The sequence below is a fragment of the Eriocheir sinensis genome, chromosome 35, assembly GCF_024679095.1.
Source record: "Eriocheir sinensis breed Jianghai 21 chromosome 35, ASM2467909v1, whole genome shotgun sequence".
In the NCBI taxonomy this organism is placed as follows: Eukaryota; Metazoa; Arthropoda; class Malacostraca; order Decapoda; family Varunidae; genus Eriocheir; species Eriocheir sinensis.
Genome location: NC_066543.1, coordinates 13748729 through 13766228, shown reverse-complemented (window position 1 = coordinate 13766228; position 17500 = coordinate 13748729). Strand labels below are relative to the sequence as shown.

The following is a 17500-nucleotide window of genomic DNA, read 5'->3' as shown; positions in this document are numbered from 1 at the left end:
GACTAGCCACCAAGATATTTAAGGAGAGAAAGTAGGCAGAGAAATGCAAGTTCAGGGACGGCTATGCTTGTAGGATAATTGTTTTACTTTGAAAGAAATATGTAAAAAAGAAATGTACAAAAATCGCATCAATCTACATGTTTTTCATCTGCAAAGTACTTTAAAAAAATCCAAATATATAAGTAAGCAAGAAAGAAGCATTGAAAAAATAGTATAAGCGCTCTCAAACTATTCGCATCACTATGTTGCGTAGATATGAAAAAAATAACAGTTAACAAACCTCAGCCATCACTCCTGTCCCGCGTGCCTGCTGGTGTTTGCTTCTCAGTTAGCACGCCTTGACAAAAAATAAATAATTAAATAAAATAAATAAAAAGAAAATCTCCGGGTGCCCCCTGCCCGTCTCAGCCCGCTCCTCAGCATTCATTAGTACGTAGTGATAGTGGTAGCAGTAGTAGTGGTGGTGGTGGTGGTGGTGGAATTAATAGTAGTGGGTTGTATGGTAGTTACTTTACTTTTTCCTCATAAAGAATCGACTAAATATTTATTGTACTACACCCCATTTCATTTACACCAAAAATGGTCACCGTTGTTAGTGTTGTTGATATTATTTTTGTTATTAGCATTACTACTACTACTATTACTACTACTATTACTACTACTACTACTACTACTACTACTACTACTACTACTACTACTACTAATAATAATAATAATAATAATAATAATAATAATAATAATAATAATAATAATAATAATAATAATAATGCTACTGCTGCTGCTGCTTATAACATCATCATCCTTATCTACATTCCTTTATATTAAGAGCAGCCCTCTCGTAAGCAGACTCGTCCTGTGTCCTCCGACATAACAATATACAACCCATAGCAATGAAACAAGCAGGAAACAAACACGAAATAAGCCAAACATTTTTTCACGTCTGCCGACAAAGTTATGTAGAAATTTAGTTTTGGTTCAGGGAACTTTCTTCTATTTGTTTAGTGAAAGTGGAAGGAATTAGGCTGCATTGTTTTACTCTTACTCACTCTTGGCCTCCCTCCACACGGCTAAAAATTCGTACAATTAAAGCTGCACCCGTAGTAGTGGCAGCCGTAATAGTAGTGGTGGTGGTAGTAGTAGGAGAAGTAGTAGTAGTGGTGGTAGTAGAATATTATTATTATTATTATTAGTATTAGTATTAGTAGTAGTAGTAGTAGTAGTAGTAGTAGTAGTAGCAGTACCATGTAAGCCGTTAGCCACCACCTATTCTCGCCTGCCGGAGCTGATCGTTCGATGAGGCACTTGAATAGCATTGAAGGTCATAAACAAAATATACGGACGGATCTAAAGGGACATAAATGGACAGATATGTGGAGAGAAAGATAGACAGATTGATGCAGATAGATAGATAGACAGATAGAAGGATAGATAGATAGATAGGTAGATAGATGGACTGGTTGATTTATTGATTTAATAATTATAATGATAGACATATTCCCAGACGTATTTTAGTACAGTAAGTAACAAACCGAGGCTCTGATCTACACGAGGATATAAAACATATAAATCCAGCGAATATTTAAAATGAAAAGTTGGAAGGACCTTAAATTCATGAATCATCAGTTTTTATAGCATCTCTCTCTCTCTCTCTCTCTCTCTCTCTCTCTCTCTCTCTCTCTCTCTCTCTCTCTCTCTCTCTCTCTCTCTCTCTCTCTCTACATAAGGCGAGGCTATATGGCCCGCCCCCTTCACCGGTAACTAGTCCGTAAGTCTGGTGTGTCTGTATATATCTGTCCTCATTGCCGCCGCCCCGCCCATCTGGCACCACCTCGTCTTGCCTCGCTCCTCTAGCTCCTGCTCGCGCTGCCCCGCCCACCGCGCCTACACCCAGTTTCCTTTCCTCCCCCGTCACGCTCACCCCTGCGAGAAATCCACTATAAAGGAGGTTTACTGTGTTTTCCTCTACAAACATTCTCCTCTCCGTCCTTCACACAGTCTCTACCCCCCCCTCCCCAACACACACACACACTCTCTCTGCATCATTCCTATTATAGCATTAGTCTGCTTGCCACTAGTCTTCCCCTGACGCGCAAGGTGCCTCCTCAATCACAAATAAAAGCATTTCAACATGTACGATTGTTACCTAATTCCTCCCCTCCTCCCCTCCTCTCCTCGTTCCCTTCCCTCTCCTCCCCATCAGCTACCCCCAGCCGGCTTGTACGACTCCCGGAAGCGTCGGTGAGGGTGGTGGGCGGGAGGGGGTCGGCGCCACGGGGTGTCTATAACTATATTCTCACTGGAGGCCTTGGGAGCCGACTATTGTGGGCTAGGATGGCGCCCAAGTGATTGACGAGGGATGCCAGGGGCTCCATTACTCACTCTTTTTATGCCCTGGTGATTATCGCAGGCTCCATTGAGGCTCGCAGAGAACTCATCCACTGTTTACTTTTCACTTTTCCCTCGTGAATCACTTTCCCTCCGTCTTTGTCTTGTTCGCCTCTTGATGCTGAAGGCCGTGACGGGCTTCACAGAGGCTCGGGATTTGCTCAACACATTCCTCACCCTCATCTATAATGGTTGTAGCAGCCGCCCAACAGGAGCAGGAATGACAGCGGCAATACCAACAGGAATACAAACAGAAGTAACAGCACCTGCCATGTTTATTAGTCATTCTTACATAATGGTTATGGCAAGGTGTTGCGTTGACATGCATTGGTGTGCGGGACCCCGTGCTTGGTGGTAGGCTGACTCGGGCACCGACACGCTGCTTGTTGGAGGCGTGCGGGTGGGGGGCGACGGTGGTAATACAGACAACGGCGTGTGTCAAATTTGTATAAGGAAGAGACAAAGAATCAACAAAGTACTAAAACACCTTGACTTGGCGAGGACACACGGAAGTGAGGATTTACTGAACAAGGGAAGCAGCAAGAATGGGGTGAAACAGTTTAATAGCTTTAAATATAAAAACAGTCGTTTCTTAAAAAGAATCGGGCACACTTGGCAAGAAAACAAGAGAACGTATATAGTTACAACACTTAGAGAAAAGTAGCGGGTAATATTTCGGCCAAACCGGCCCAGAAAACAGTAGATGTGAAACACAGTTGCTTGTTGAATATCGGTTTGCGTAGCCGCGGGGGGCGGGGGGATGAGACCAGACCCTGAGAGCTGAACCTGCGGTAGTAACCAGAGAAGAGGGAAAGAGAAACATCGTATCAAGGGAATAGAACCATTCTTATGGCGGTCCAAGGAAGAGCGTCAAAGTGCCGTAGATTTGGCGGCGGGGAGGAGGCAGGTGTGACGTAATACTCCATAGAAAAGGGAGGAGCCTCCCCCCACGCTGGTGTTAGTGATGAAAGTGTGGTGCTGGAAGTAATAGTGATGCTGATAACGAAGTGGGGGGGTGAGGGGGGGCAGTGGAAACTGATTGTGGAATGAAGTGATATGGACTGTCTCCAGATCACTTGTGATTGTCGGTTGGTGAGACGTCAGCAGTCGTCAGCACCATCCCCCCCTGGCATTGCAGTAAGCATGAACATCAACTGCTCTAACGATCAAAGCATGTACAGAGGACGGCAGGGATGCAGGAATTCACATTATGCAGACCGACCACTACTGAGGTGGCGAGCCTCCTGAACCGAGGCAGGGTTAACTATACGTGACGTCACACCTTTTAGAAGATGAATTTACGCCACCGGTGCTTCCACTTGGTTTATTTACTTTGGCGGTGACCCACCTCCACCCCGTCATGGCGCCACAACGCAGGCTGGTCGGAGCCGCGGGAAGGTGGCTCCACCTGTCCTCGACTCTGTTGGGCCGAGTGCTCCGGCGGCCAGCTCGGCTACTGGGACTGGCCGAGGGATTATTCATGAATGACAAACAATCCAATGCCATGCTGAGGGGATGTACAGCCAGGCATTAACGAATTATTCACCCTCAAGCGGAATGGCATCACGCTTAGCGGAATAAATCAGCATGCACAGGTAATAATTATTACAACCGTGTCTGGGTTTATTTATTTTCATTTCTACCGACTTTCCTTTTATTTCCCACTCGGCGAAGGCCCGTCCCTCGAGTCATTTACGTCCTCCAATATTTGTAGGGCGAATTGGCTTAATTAAAGCTATGCTAGTCTCAGTAGGCCCCATTAGCTGTGTGTGTGTGTGTGTGTGTGTGTGTGTGTGTGTGTGTGAGAGAGAGAGAGAGAGAGATTTCGAACTGTAAATTCTAATTAGCTTGATCAAACAAACTTGCTAATAATATTCAAATCAGCTTTTCACTTCTCACCCACAGTGGCCACTCCCTTACCTCCAAACCTACACAGAAATCGCGTTACATTGCCAATAAAGTTTATGTCAGGACAATAGAAAACAATATAAATGATTTTGTGTAACTTTCTATATAGACTTTGTTTTGTATTCGTTGTTGGGAATAAGTAACACAAAAAATCCTCCTCATCCTCATCCTCCTCCTCATCATCATACTTGCTCTCAATATTATCATTTCAGGCAGTCTAATCAATCGCTTATTCACGTTCTTTCTTCTTCGTTTATTTTTCATATTCTCGCCGTCCTCCTCCGTTTCCTCCTCTCCTTCCTTCGCCAAGTTTACAGTGTCAGGGCGCCTCTCAGCCCCTAATGTCGCTTCACACCTGCCGTCGCCTATATAACCACAGGTGACGGCCCTCTCCCCTCCCTCTCCCCTCCCTTCCCTTAACCCCCAACCCTCATTTTGCCTTCCCTATCCTCCCTCCACCCGTCACCCAACTCCCCTCTCCTCTCTCACCGTCTCCCCTTCCCAGAGCTCCCAACCCTCGTTTTCTCTCTCCGTTTTCATTTATGGCCTCCACCCCTACCCCCTAGACCCCCCCCCTCTCTCTCTCTCTCCTTCCACTCACACATTTCTCCCCTCTCTCTCCTTCCTCTTCTCTCTTTCTCAACCTTTTTCTTCTCCTTTCCTCCGCTCCTTCTCCTTCCTCCTCTCCCTTTCCCTCTTTCCCTTCTGCTCTTTCTCTACCTCTCTTCGCTTCTCCTCCTTCCCTTTCCTCATTCCCTTCTGCTCTTTCTCCTACCTCCCTTCCCTCTTCCTCCTCCTTCCCTTTGCTCCTTATTCTCACTCATCCCCCTTCCCCTCCTCCTTCCTTCCTGCTCCTTCTCTTCCCTCTTTTCCCTTCCCCTCGTCCTTTCCTCCTGTTCCTCCTCCTCCAAACTTTCCTTTCTCCTCTCCTTTGCCATTTTTCCTTCCTTCACACGACTTTGACATATTCACTTAATTTTATCTTTCCTCTCTTTTCCTCCTTCCACTCCATATAAGCACGTTTATCTCCTCTCCCTCCTTCCATTTCTCTTTCTTTTTCTGCCTTCCATCTTATCTCCCTTGCCATTTTCCCCCCTTCCCACACGTCTTCCACTTTTTCACTCTAATCTTATCTCTCGTAACTTTTCCTTCCTCCATTCCTACAGGTACCAATCTCCTCTCCCTCCTTCCATTTATCTTTCTTTTTCTACCTTCCATCTTATCTCCCTTGCCATTTTCCCTCCTTCCCACACGTCTTCCACTTTTTCACTCTAATCTTATCTCTCGTAACTTTTCCTTCCTCCATTCCTACAGGTACTAATCTCCTCTCCCTCCTTCCATTTCTCTTTCTTTTTCTGCCTTCCATCTTATCTCCCTTGCCATTTTCCCTTCTTCCCACACGTCTTCCACTTTTTCACTCTAATCTTATCTCTCGTAACTTTTCCTTCCTCCATTCTTATAGCTATCAATCTCCCCTTTCTCCTTCCATTTCTCTCTCTTTCTTAACCTTTCATCACTATTTATTCCCCTTGCCATTCTTCTCTCATTCACACGTCTTCCACATGTTCACTTGAATTTTATCTCTGTCTCCTCATGTAGTGCAATTTCTCCACCCTTTTCCCTCTTCCTTCTTCCCCTCCTTCCCTCTATTCGTCCCCTGATATTTGTTGGCGTTCTCTTTCCTTTATTTACAGGGAAGACGTGTCACCAAAGTTTGCTTCTATTTCCCCTTATTTTTCCTCCTCCCTTCATACCTTTCCTCCCATCTCCTTTCTTCTGCCCCTTTTCCTCCCTCCTCTCCTTTCCCCTCCTCCTCCCTCCTCTCCTTTCCCCTCCTCCTTTCCTTCTGCTCCTTCTCCTTCCTCCTCTCCTTTCCCCTCCTCCTTTCTTTCTGCTCCTTCTCCTTCCTCCTCTCCTTTCCCCTCCTCCTTTCCTTCTGCTCCTTCTCCTTCCTCCTCTCCTTTCCCCTCCTCCTTTCTTTCTGCTCCTTCTCCTTCCTCCTCCTTCCCTTCTCCTTTTCCTCCTACCTCTCCTTTCGCCTCCTCATTCCCCTCTTCTCTTTTTTCTCCCTCCTCTTCCTTCCCCTCCTCCTTCCTTTCTGTTCCTTCTACCTCCTTTCCCCTGTCCTTCCTTCCTGCTCCTCCTCTTCCCTCCTCTCCGTTCCCTTCTCCTTCCCCTCTGTTCCTTCTACCTCCTTCCATTCCTTATTCCCCTCTTCTTCTTGTCCTCCTTCCTCTCTTTTTCCTTTCCTCCTTCCCTCTTTTTCTCCTTCCTCTTCTCCCTTCTCACCCATCTCCCCTTCTGCCCCTTCTCCTCCCTCCTCTCCCTTCTTCCCTCCTCCCCTTCTGTGTCCCTTCCTCGTGATCACAGTCTCTAGGCATTCTGGGTGCGCACTGAAGGTTATAATTATCATTACTTTGCTTGGGTTTCGAGGGAAGGGTAATCCAAGGTCTCTCTCTCTCTCTCTCTCTCTCTCTCTCTCTCTCTCTCTCTCTCTCTCTCTCTCTCTCTCTCTCTCTCTCTCGAACACACCTACATATATCTATCTCGAACACAAATACACACACTCTCGAACACACGCACAACTGTCTATCTCGAACACACACACACACACACATGGTCTATTGGTGTAGTAGCAAGCGCACGCAGTTCTCAATCCGGAGGTCAGGGGGTTCGAATCGCGGGGGGAGGCTCCATCTGCCAGGAAGTAGGTACGTATGTCAGGCGAGATGTGAGAGGATTTTATTTTCTTTCGAATAAACATCGAGACAATAGCGCAAGAATAGCATATTAAATTCATGTATAAACTCCTATTGAGAAAATTTTTACATATTTTTTTTTCATATATATATATATATATATATATATATATATATATATATATATATATATATATATATATATATATATATATATATATATAACTTTTTTTTTTTACATCTCACACATACAAAAGAAATGTCTGCTCTCCCCCAGATATCAAAATGGGTCCAAACGTCGCTGATAAAGAAGAAGAAGAAGAAGAAAGTGGAAGAGAGTGGAGGAAGAAGAGGAGGAAGAGAACGGCGCCCTCCACTCACCGACCTGAAGTGATTAATGGACGTTTCTATGGTAAGGACATTGACTTGTTGAGCTTATTTTCTCGCTGTTTATAGTACACACACACACACACACACACACACACACACACACACACACACAGGGAATGTGATGACAACCGTGGAAGTAGCTCTGTAATTTGATGATAAAATTATTATATTAATATTTTGGATGAGCTGTTAAGCTTAAGTCTGTTTACGTTTCTGTACGTCCTTCTCGATGATTCATAATGCAAGACATTATCCTGCAAGACAAATTTCCATTGCTAATATGCAATAGTCAATATCGTTACTGATGATACTAGTATTACAAGTACTGGTGCTTCTTGTTGAGCTCAATGAGGCGCTTAGAGCAGGATTCATGGATCGGCATCATCCCAGCTCATTACGCCTGTGTATATTGACAAATAATCTATTTCACTTATTCTTTACAAGGACAGCAGGAGGATAGGAGGATGTCCTGACTCTGAAGCAAGTTGTTGCACGTTGGCATTCAGTCAAGACTTGCACCCGAATAAGATGGCAGACAGCAGCATAGCGTCGAAGACTTTTAGCTTAGCTATGAATGAAACATTATTATTCTTATTTAAAAAGATAAAGGAAAAGTTGGGGGCAAACGCTATAGCAGAGCGCACATTGCCATGATCGCCCCCCAACAACACTGCACCACAACCTGACCTTCTAATACTGATCGGTACAAGGTACAAGGACTGACGAAAAGTTTACGAGTGTAATAAACATTGTTTTCTTCTTTTCCTTTGCCAATTCTGTTAATAATCGTCATGCCAAAATATCCACTACAGAAGCGCAACCTTTCTGCTCCCCGACTTGCTCTCGGGAAAGCCTTTATTGTTCAAGTCTGACACATAATACTTAATCATTAAACTTTGCTATCGTATTTTTACATTAATTCCTTCGTATTTTGGAGGAGGGATTTCGGCTCATTGCCAAGGTGCTCATCTGTCTTTCAGGCCCTTGAGCTTGTAGTGGGACACAGGACAAGTGTGACATCCGAATTACCACAGTTCACCTTTACCAGGTTCCCTGAGGTGCCCATTTATCGAACAACCCGAAAGACAGGATGAAGAGCTGGGTGGTCTACTTAAACCCTGTAAAATTCATGAATACATCACATCGTCATCTTTAAATAGTATCTTTTTTCCGTACGTCAAAGTACACATAATATCCGTTGTTCTCAATTGGGACAGTCTTTCACTTATTTTCTGCGTCCCACAAGCGTTTCCATTCCTCCCTCACACTCGAACAACATTTTCTTTTATTATGGATGTCTTCTTGCATTGCTTGCCCGATGTTCTGAGTGGCTATCGCTCTCTCCTGTTCTTCATACTTACGAGGATACATCATTATAAGTACTGTCGCCGAGGCTGCGTTCTCCTGATTAATTTCCTTGGGTGCTTCAAGCCGACGAAACTACTGTCCATCGCTGCTAATACCCGCCACCCTTCATTTCTGTGCACTATTTCCAAGACAGAAGTTGCACCATCGAGGCATTTGTTATCGTCAGGCACGCCCAACATGGCCAAGTTACATTCTCAACCAATCAATCAATAGGGACGTAACGCCGGGTGGCGCGTTGTCGCATCCACCCTATGACAACAACCCCGAGGATTCCTCCAGCAAGTCTCTATGCAGGCCCCCTTCCCACCCTGAGTATTTCATGGCAGGATCTATCGGCTTGCTAAAGCAAAGTCATTCCGGCGACACCGCATTATTCCGCGTAGGCACTTATTATCAAAGGTATAATTTTGACACTTCAAATCACCATTCAATGTCCATGTCCGACAACCATAGAGTAAGACAGGGAGCGCAAGCGATTTGAAGATTCGAATCTTTGTCCTTCTGCACAGGTATCAACACGCCCTATACTCGTGCTGAGCGAGTTCACAACACAGTGAGGCAAGCCAATCCGCTGTAAGACTTTTTGACGTGACCCGCCGTTGTTTTGCACTCCGCTACCGAGATATGAGAATTTTCAAAGATCTCAGTTTCCTCGCTACACGCATGGACCGTGTTATGTACTACTGCATCCAGTAAACCTCCAAACATCTGTTCTTTGGTCTTGGTCCAGGAGACCTGATGTTCCAAAGGCTTTGCCTCGTCGGGCAGTACATTGAGAGCCATCAACAGAATCTCCAGCGACTCTGCGAAGATTACGGCACCGTCCCCAAAAACAAAGCTGGTGATCCTGGTAGTGCTAATGTATCTTCCACAATGATTTTGATCCTCAACTTCACCTGATACTCAGTCCATACAAGTGTTGAAAAAGGGTGGGACAAGAACACTTCTTTTTCAACATCAATAGAAAAAGTTAAAAGGCATACCAAAAAGAAAAACAAAGCCGCTAAGCGCTGCTCAAGTAAAAGAGTGAAGAATGAGAAGCCAGAAGAGAGGTCAATATCGGTAGGAAAGGTGTCGATGTGTGTGTGGCGGCGTGCGGCGGGGCGTCGGACAGGTGTGAGGGGCGTGGGCATGCTGCGTTATGGTTGGCATGTGCTGCGAACTGTCAAAGTGTGTGTGTGTGTGTGTGTGTGTGTGTGTGTGTGTGTGTGTGTGTGTGTGTGTGTGTGTGTGTGTGTGTGTAACTCACTCTATTAAGTTTTCTTTTTCTTTTTGTTCTATTTGTTTCCACTTTGTTATGAAATAGAATTTCATCCAATTAAATATGAAAGTGAAACGATGTTTTCGTCTTCTGGCATACATTGTTATTATTGATGCAACGAAAGCCAGATAATATGTAAGTGATTTGATTAACAGGGCCGTGGTCATGACGTGGAGCACATAACATTTTATGGTTGGAAGAAGAAAAAAAAGGTTGTGAGCCAAAGGTTAATGCTTCCGATCAGGCGCCACCTCATCATGTATAAACACCCCATGCCCTGTGATACAGAGAAGAGAGTACACCTGTTCATTTGGGATCCTAATGTTGGCCCTGCACCCATTGGCACGGGCACGCCTCCTCCAAGTGACGCGAGCAGAGCAGCAATATTATTGATTTTACTCTTGGCACAACACAGACATGACCTAGGCCAACCCCAAAAGTGAATTAAAGTGCCTGACTATGACATCCAGTAGCAGGATAGTCACCTCTTTTTAAATGTAACAAATTTATTTATACCTTGAGTACTTTGTCATTGTATAACGTCTTTATTACCTCATTATTAACAATGTAAGGGAAGGAGATTAATTAGCGGGGTAGTAAGGTAACCGGACGTCCCGATTGCGTCAGGAAACTCCCAAACTATCGGCAAGCAATTCACACTTGACGACGTTCCAGTACGAGTTTTCTGTTAGCGGAGTTCGAGCCGAGATGTGAGTCTTCGAAAGAATGCTACGGAGGGCTACAGAAATTAGAAATGTTTTTTGTTTGTTGTTTTTCAGAGACTGAGATAGATTTACATAGATTTACATAGAAAATCAGACCACACAGACCCCATGGTCCAGACTTGGTGGTCTGTCCTTAAACCTAAGTGATTTTACATTAATCAGAAGACTCCAAAACGTTGCATTTCTACTCTAGTTGATATTAAGTTGAAGGAAGTGACGGTCGAGCTTATTTTTGAAGGAGTCAATCGTGTTACACTGGACCACTGATGATGGGAGCTTATTCCATTCTCGCACTACAACGTTGGTGAAGAAAAATTTGGTGCAGTCTGAATTTACTTGTCTACATCTGAGTTTTACGCCATTGTTCCTCGTGCGCAAAGTGTCATCGATCATAAACAATGTTGATCTGTCTACATTCGTGAAACCATTAAGTATTTTAAAACATTCGATCAGTTTTCCTCGGAGGCGACGTTTCTCAAGAGAGAACATGCTAAGGGTAGAAAGCCTTTCTTCGTAGGATTTGTTGCGCAAGGAAGGGATAATTTTCGTTGCCCGACGCTGAACACCTTCTAATTTAGCAATATCCTTTGCATGGTGAGGGGACCAAAACTGTACCGCATATTCCAAGTGGGGTCTGACTAAACTGTTGTAGAGCGGGAGTATTACATCTTTATTCTTAAATAAAAAGTTTCTTTTAATGAAGCCCAACATTCTGTTCGCTTTATTTGCTGCATCGATGCATTGCTGTGAGAATTTGAGGTTTGACGCGATTTTGACCCCCAAGTCCTTGACGCATTGAACGCTTTTGAGTTTAACGCCGCGCATTTCGTAATCAAACTTTTTATTCCTCGTTCCAACTTGAAGGACCTGGCACTTGTCTACGTTAAAGGGCATCTCCCATCTATCCGACCAAGCTGAAATTTTGTGCAAATCCTCTTGGAGGCTTTGCCTGTCTTCGTCAGTGAGAACCGAGTTACCAATCTTTGTGTCGTCTGCAAATTTACTAATGCGGTTATTGAGTCCAACATCCACGTCGTTGATGTAAATAATGAAGAGCACTGGGCCAAGAACCGAGCCCTGAGGGACGCCACTAGTGACAGGCGCCCACTCTGAGTTAAATCCGTCAATCACTACTCTTTGTTGTCTGTTGCTCAACCAATTCGCGATCCATTGGTTTACCTGACCGTCAATACCTATTTGTTTTAATTTGTAAAGTAATTTATGATGCGGGACTTTATCAAACGCTTTCTGGAAATCAAGATAGACTACGTCCAGTGATTTGGTTACGTCATAAACAGTGAAGAGGTCGTTAATAGATTTGATAGGCAGGATCTTTTGTTTCGGAAGCCATGTTGTGAGTCCCCAATTAATGAGTGGCTTTCAAGGTAACTCACAATTTTGTCTCTAATTATGCCCTCAAGTAGCTTACCTACAACCGAAGTTAGACTAATGGGCCTGTAATTACCTGGTACTTTTTTGTCTCCTTTCTTAAAAATCGGTGTCACGTTAGCCTTTTTCCAATCTGAAGGGACAATGCCTTGTCGCAAGGACATATTGAATACGGTTGTGAGGGAGGAGAGTATTTCGCTCTTTGTTTCTTTCAGCAGAGTTGGATATACTTTATCAGGTCCAGGACTTTTATTTGTTTTAAGTGATTTGAGGGCTTTAAGGACTTCATCGGGTTTTATTTCAAAGTTAGACAATGCATGCTCGGGATTTACATTAGTACTGGTGTTGGTGGTGGTGGTGGGAGGACTGTTATTATTAAACACCGAGGAAAAGTAATTATTTAATAGGTTTGCAACGTGTTGGCTGTCAGTCACTAGTGCACCGTCGCTGTTTATTAAAGGTCCAATTCCACTTCTGATCGCCTTTCTGTTGTTTATGTAACTGAAGAAGGATTTCGGATTATTTTTACAGTTGGCTGCAATATTTTCTTCATATCTACGCTTTGCCTGATGCACTAATCTTTTTACTCGTCGCCTTGCATCATTGTAAAGTCTAATGTTTTCGGGCGTGCTTTGGTCTTTCTTTAACCTGTAAGACAATTTTCTCTCCTTGACTGAGTGTTTAATTTCGCTATTAAACCAAGGTGGACTTTTATTAGTGTTAATTCGCTTCTCGCACAAGGGGACAAATGTGTCCTGCTGAGTAAGTGATTTTTAAAGTTTAGCCAGGCGTCCTCTGCATTGCCGTCATCTGATAGTTGCATATCTATTAGTTTTCGTCGGATTTCTACGAAGTTGGCTCTTTTGAAATTGGGCACCTTAACTTTATTTTCAGTCACCGATGTTTGAGCTCTAATGTCAACGCGCACTAGTTTATGATCGCAGGAACCGAGGTGTTCTCCTACCGTGACATTACTGACTAGGTTATCTTGGGTCGCTATAACAAGGTCAAGTATGTTATTTTGTCGAGTTGGTTCAGAAACCATTTGGCTTAGATAATTTTCCTCTAGAAATTCGATCATTCTATGGGACTCACCTTCTGTACCCGACAGTGTCGCCCAGTCGATATGGGGGAGGTTAAAGTCTCCTAGTATCAGTGAGTCGCTGTTATTAAGTGACTGCCTTAAGACGCTGTACATTTCAAGATCGCCATCAAGTGATTGCCCCGGAGGCCTGTAAGTGACAGATATATTTAAATTGACTTTTGCAATGTTTACTCGCACGCACAAATGTTCAACGTTACTGTTTCTTGGTGTTTTGTCAGTAGGTTGCAAGTAGCTTTTGACAAAAAGGGCGACACCACCCCCTCTACGGTTTACACGATCATTGTTGAAGAATCTGTAGCCATCTATGTTATATTCGGAACTTAAATCAATATTAGTGGTGTCGATAAATGTTTCGGTTATAGCAATTACGTCAAAGTTTTCTGTCAGAGCAAGACATCGCAGTTCATCAAATTTGTTTCTTAGGCTACGCGCATTGAAACTAAGGACTCTTAGGTTATCTTGAAGCTTGGTAATAGAGTTACTGGAGGGTTCAATGTTACGAGTCTGTTGCGGTGTGAGGTGTCTATTTACACGGGCGGGATGGAAGGACGTGGCTGAGAGTCGTTTTTTGTTGTTCGGGCGTTACGTACGGCGTTGTTGAGGAGCCTTCCAAATCTGGCTGCCCCGATGGGGGACAGGTGTATGCCGTCCCTTTGGAAAAGTCTACTCTGGCCGTAGAAATCGTTCCAGGCGTTAAAGAATTCGACGTCAAGCTCTCCGCAGAGAGTCTGCAGGCGGTTGTTGAGGCTGAAGGCCTTACTGTAGAAATCGCCCTCATCCCATGTCCGTGGTAGAATTCCTGAAATCAAAATATTTGGGGATTTAGTCTTATACTGCTGGATGAGCCTACGGTACTTGTCCAGCAGTTCCTCAGACCGGGTCGTGGTGACGTCGTTTGTACCTGTGTGGAGAACAAAGAGTGAGTCATTAGAGGCCTCAGCGGAGACCTCGTCCAGGGCAGCTGTGATGTCGTCAACACCAGCTCCAGGATAACAGTAGTTACGCCTACGACGGGTGACTCTGCCACAGAATTCAACCACCTGATGGCGAATCATAGAGTCACCGACCAAGAAGGTGCTCTGTTCCTCGTCCTCCTCCTCCAGTATGGCAAATCTGTTGTAGCAATGAGTAGGATAAATGGCTCTAGGGTCGGGTCTGGCTCCTCCTCTCACGGGGGTGAAGCATTCAGCGTCAGCTCTACCGGTTCCCTGTGACGTGCCTTCTTCGGAAGGTGGCTGGGCATCGAGTGCAGGTGAGGAGGGTGATGAGGCGTCAATTGCAGGAGGGGCGACGATGTTGGCCTGGATAAACTCCTGCAAGGTATCAACAGTACTTGTTAGTTCGGTGATCTTCTTCTCGCCAGCCGTTAGCCTTTCGTCCTGTTGAAGGAGTCTCGTTTCCATCTGCTGAGTCAACAGGCAGATCTTGCAGACGGTCGATCGTCCTGAGAAGAAATGACCAGAGAAGTTTCCTGTGCAAGTCGAACATTTCTTTAGCGCCATCTTGGTAAGGAGGAGGTATCTATATATTTGCTTTGCTTTTTCTTTTTCGTAGGGCAGAGGGACGCGTGCGTGAATAAGCGAGAATAAGTGAGAGAGAGAGATGGGAAGGCGTAGGAGGAGATAGGGATGGAGGGAGGAAGAGGGCGAAGGAAAGGGGGAGAGAGAGAGGGTGGGAACGAGATAGGGAGTGAGGAAGGAGAGACAGAGAGAGAGAGAGAGAGAGAGAGAGAGAGAGAGAGAGAGGGGGCAATGGAGAGAGAGAGAGAGAGATGGGAAGGCGTAGGAGGAGATAGGGATGGAGGGAGGAAGAGGGCGAAGGAAGGGGGAGAGAGAGGGTGGGAACGAGATCGGGAGTGAGGAAGGAGAGACAGAGAGGGCAAGTGGGGGTAGTAATGAGAGAGAGAGAGGGGAGGGGCAATGGAGGGAGGCGAGAGAGGAGGAGCGAAACGCGAGAGGAGGAGGGAGGAGTACTGGTCTCTGGGGAATAATCTGGTCAAGTCAGGTCAGGTAGGTCTGAACACCTGCGTATGAAGTGGCGTCGGAGTGGAATCTGGAAATATATAAAGAATGTGGCGGAAAGAGTGTAACACTGTGTTTTGTGTATAGGTGTATATATGTTTTACAGGGCGCTACTGCGAGAGGGTAGATACAGGCGGAGAGAGGTAGTAAAAATAAGGGCAACACTTAATCCTGTCCAATGGTCGAAGCACGTGGTCGCACAGCAAACAGCACACCTCTGCGGGCAGCTAACTCGGTTGACAATAAGCAGTACGCAGCACGACGCGAAATAGCACACGGCACACAGCACAGCAAGATCTACAGTACAGTTCAGTACAGCACACGAGGGTGGATTCGCAAGCGAGAGGTCACGGAAGTGGGAGCGCGTGCGGTTTGACCTCTCGGGGTGAGGGCAAGGCGCTGAGAGATAAAAAGAGAGAAGTAATAGCCTTTTCCATTTAGCGTAACCCGTTTCTGGGTCATGATCTGTAGAGTCCCTTGATAGATAGAGTCCCGACAGCCTAAGATTTGGACGCCATTATTGGCCCTGTCTTCGCCGCGAGACCGTGTGCTAGTGTTTGAAAAGCGCGGCGAAAACACAGGGCCAATAATGGCGTCCAAATCTTAGGTTGTCGGGACTCTATGAGGGACTCTACAGATCACGACCCAGAAACGGGTTACGCTAAATGGAAGATGCTATAAGTACGCAGATACCATTGTAATGTGGTAATTGCATTTTCTTTTAATGGAAGGCTTCGGAAATTAGAAATGCCTTTTTTTCAGAGACTGAAATAAGAGATACATAGATAGAAAGATAGATAGATAGATAGTTATATAGAAAACTCAAGAAAGATATGTGGCTGAGCAAGTAAAAAGGGAAAGGAAAAAGAAATATAGAGAATGCAAAATGAAATTAATACAAGCAATAAAAGAAAGTAAGAAGAGAGTTGATGAAGACTTTGCAAAAAGACTAAGTGAAAAATATAAAGGAAGCAGAAAATCATATTGGAAAAAAGTAAAGAACGAAAGAAAGAATCAATTAATGCAGGAAATAGCTCCCCAAGTAAAATAAATGAAGTTATAGATAAAAATGGAAATATGTTGAAAGACGGGAGGCTGTGAAAGAGAGATGGAGAGAATATTTAAAAAACATAATGTATTTTATCGATGGAGGTCCAGCGGTTGTAACAGCAGTAATTTTGAGTGGAGGTAGAGGAGGAGTATATAAAAAAGAAAGTATAACATATGAAGAAGTAAATCAGGCAATAAAAAGATTAAAAAATGGAAAGGCAGCAGGAATTGATGGAATTACAGCAGAAATATTGAAGTGTGGAGGATATGTAGTTACTAAATGGATGGTCAAGATATGTGAAATGGCATGGGAGGCGGGGGTGGTGCCAGCAGACTGGACAAAAGCCATCATTGTCCCAGTTTACAAGGGGAAGGGCAGGAGAGGGAAGTGTGGGAGCTATGGAGGTATAGGTCTGCTGAGTATACCCGGATTGGTGTATGGAAAAGTCATAATAGAGAGGGTGCAAAGACTTACAGGAGAGAAAATCATTGAAGAACAAGGAGGCTTCAGGAAGGGAAGGGGATGTGTGGATCAGATATTTTCCTTCAGGATGGTAGTAGAAAAAATATTAGCAAAAGGAAAAAAAATATACTCTCCCTTCATGGATTTAGAAAAAGCTTATGACAGAGTCGATTGGCTGGCATTGTGGGACGTTTTAAAGATATATGGTGTGGGAGGAAAACTGCTTAATGCAATAAAGTCTTTCTATGAGGATGCATCCGCATGTGTCAAAATTAGTGGAGAAACAAGTGAACATTTTGAGATAAAAGTGGGCTTGAGGCAGGGGTGTGTCATGTCACCATGGTTGTTCAATATTTATATGGATGGTGTTATGAGAGATATGTAGGGCAAAATTGGGGAAGTTGGAGTAAAATGTACGCTGAGGGAAGGAAGTGGGTGCTGAATTCAATCTTATTTGCTGATGACACAGTGCTCATTGCAGAAAATGAAAGTGACCTACAAAATTTGGTCAGTGTTTTTGATAGTGTATGTAAAAGGAGAAAGCTGAAAGTAAATGTCAACAAAAGTAAAGTGATGGTATGTGAGCGGAGCAGAGGTGAGGTTGTGGATTTTGTATGCCCATATAGAGTGGGAATTGAATGTGAAAAAAAAATGCAAAATAATTTTGAATGGTGAAGAAATGGAGAAGGATAATGAGTTTAAGTACCTTGGATCAGTTATGTGTAAGCATGGTGGT

At 44.4% G+C, this 17500-nt stretch overlaps 1 protein-coding gene across 4 annotated transcripts in view; it reads left to right on the top strand.

Moving 5' to 3' along the window:
* The first annotated feature begins 3213 nt into the window (after positions 1-3213).
* LOC127007441 (myosin heavy chain, muscle-like) overlaps positions 3214-17500 on the top strand; it is a 38184-nt gene continuing 23897 nt past the window's right edge. For all 4 annotated transcript variants that reach the window (XM_050878463.1, XM_050878461.1, XM_050878462.1 and 1 more), the window contains exons 1-2: positions 3214-3980; positions 7270-7404. The gene's annotated coding sequence lies outside the window, so the exon portion shown is untranslated. The remainder of the gene's footprint in view (positions 3981-7269; positions 7405-17500) is intronic.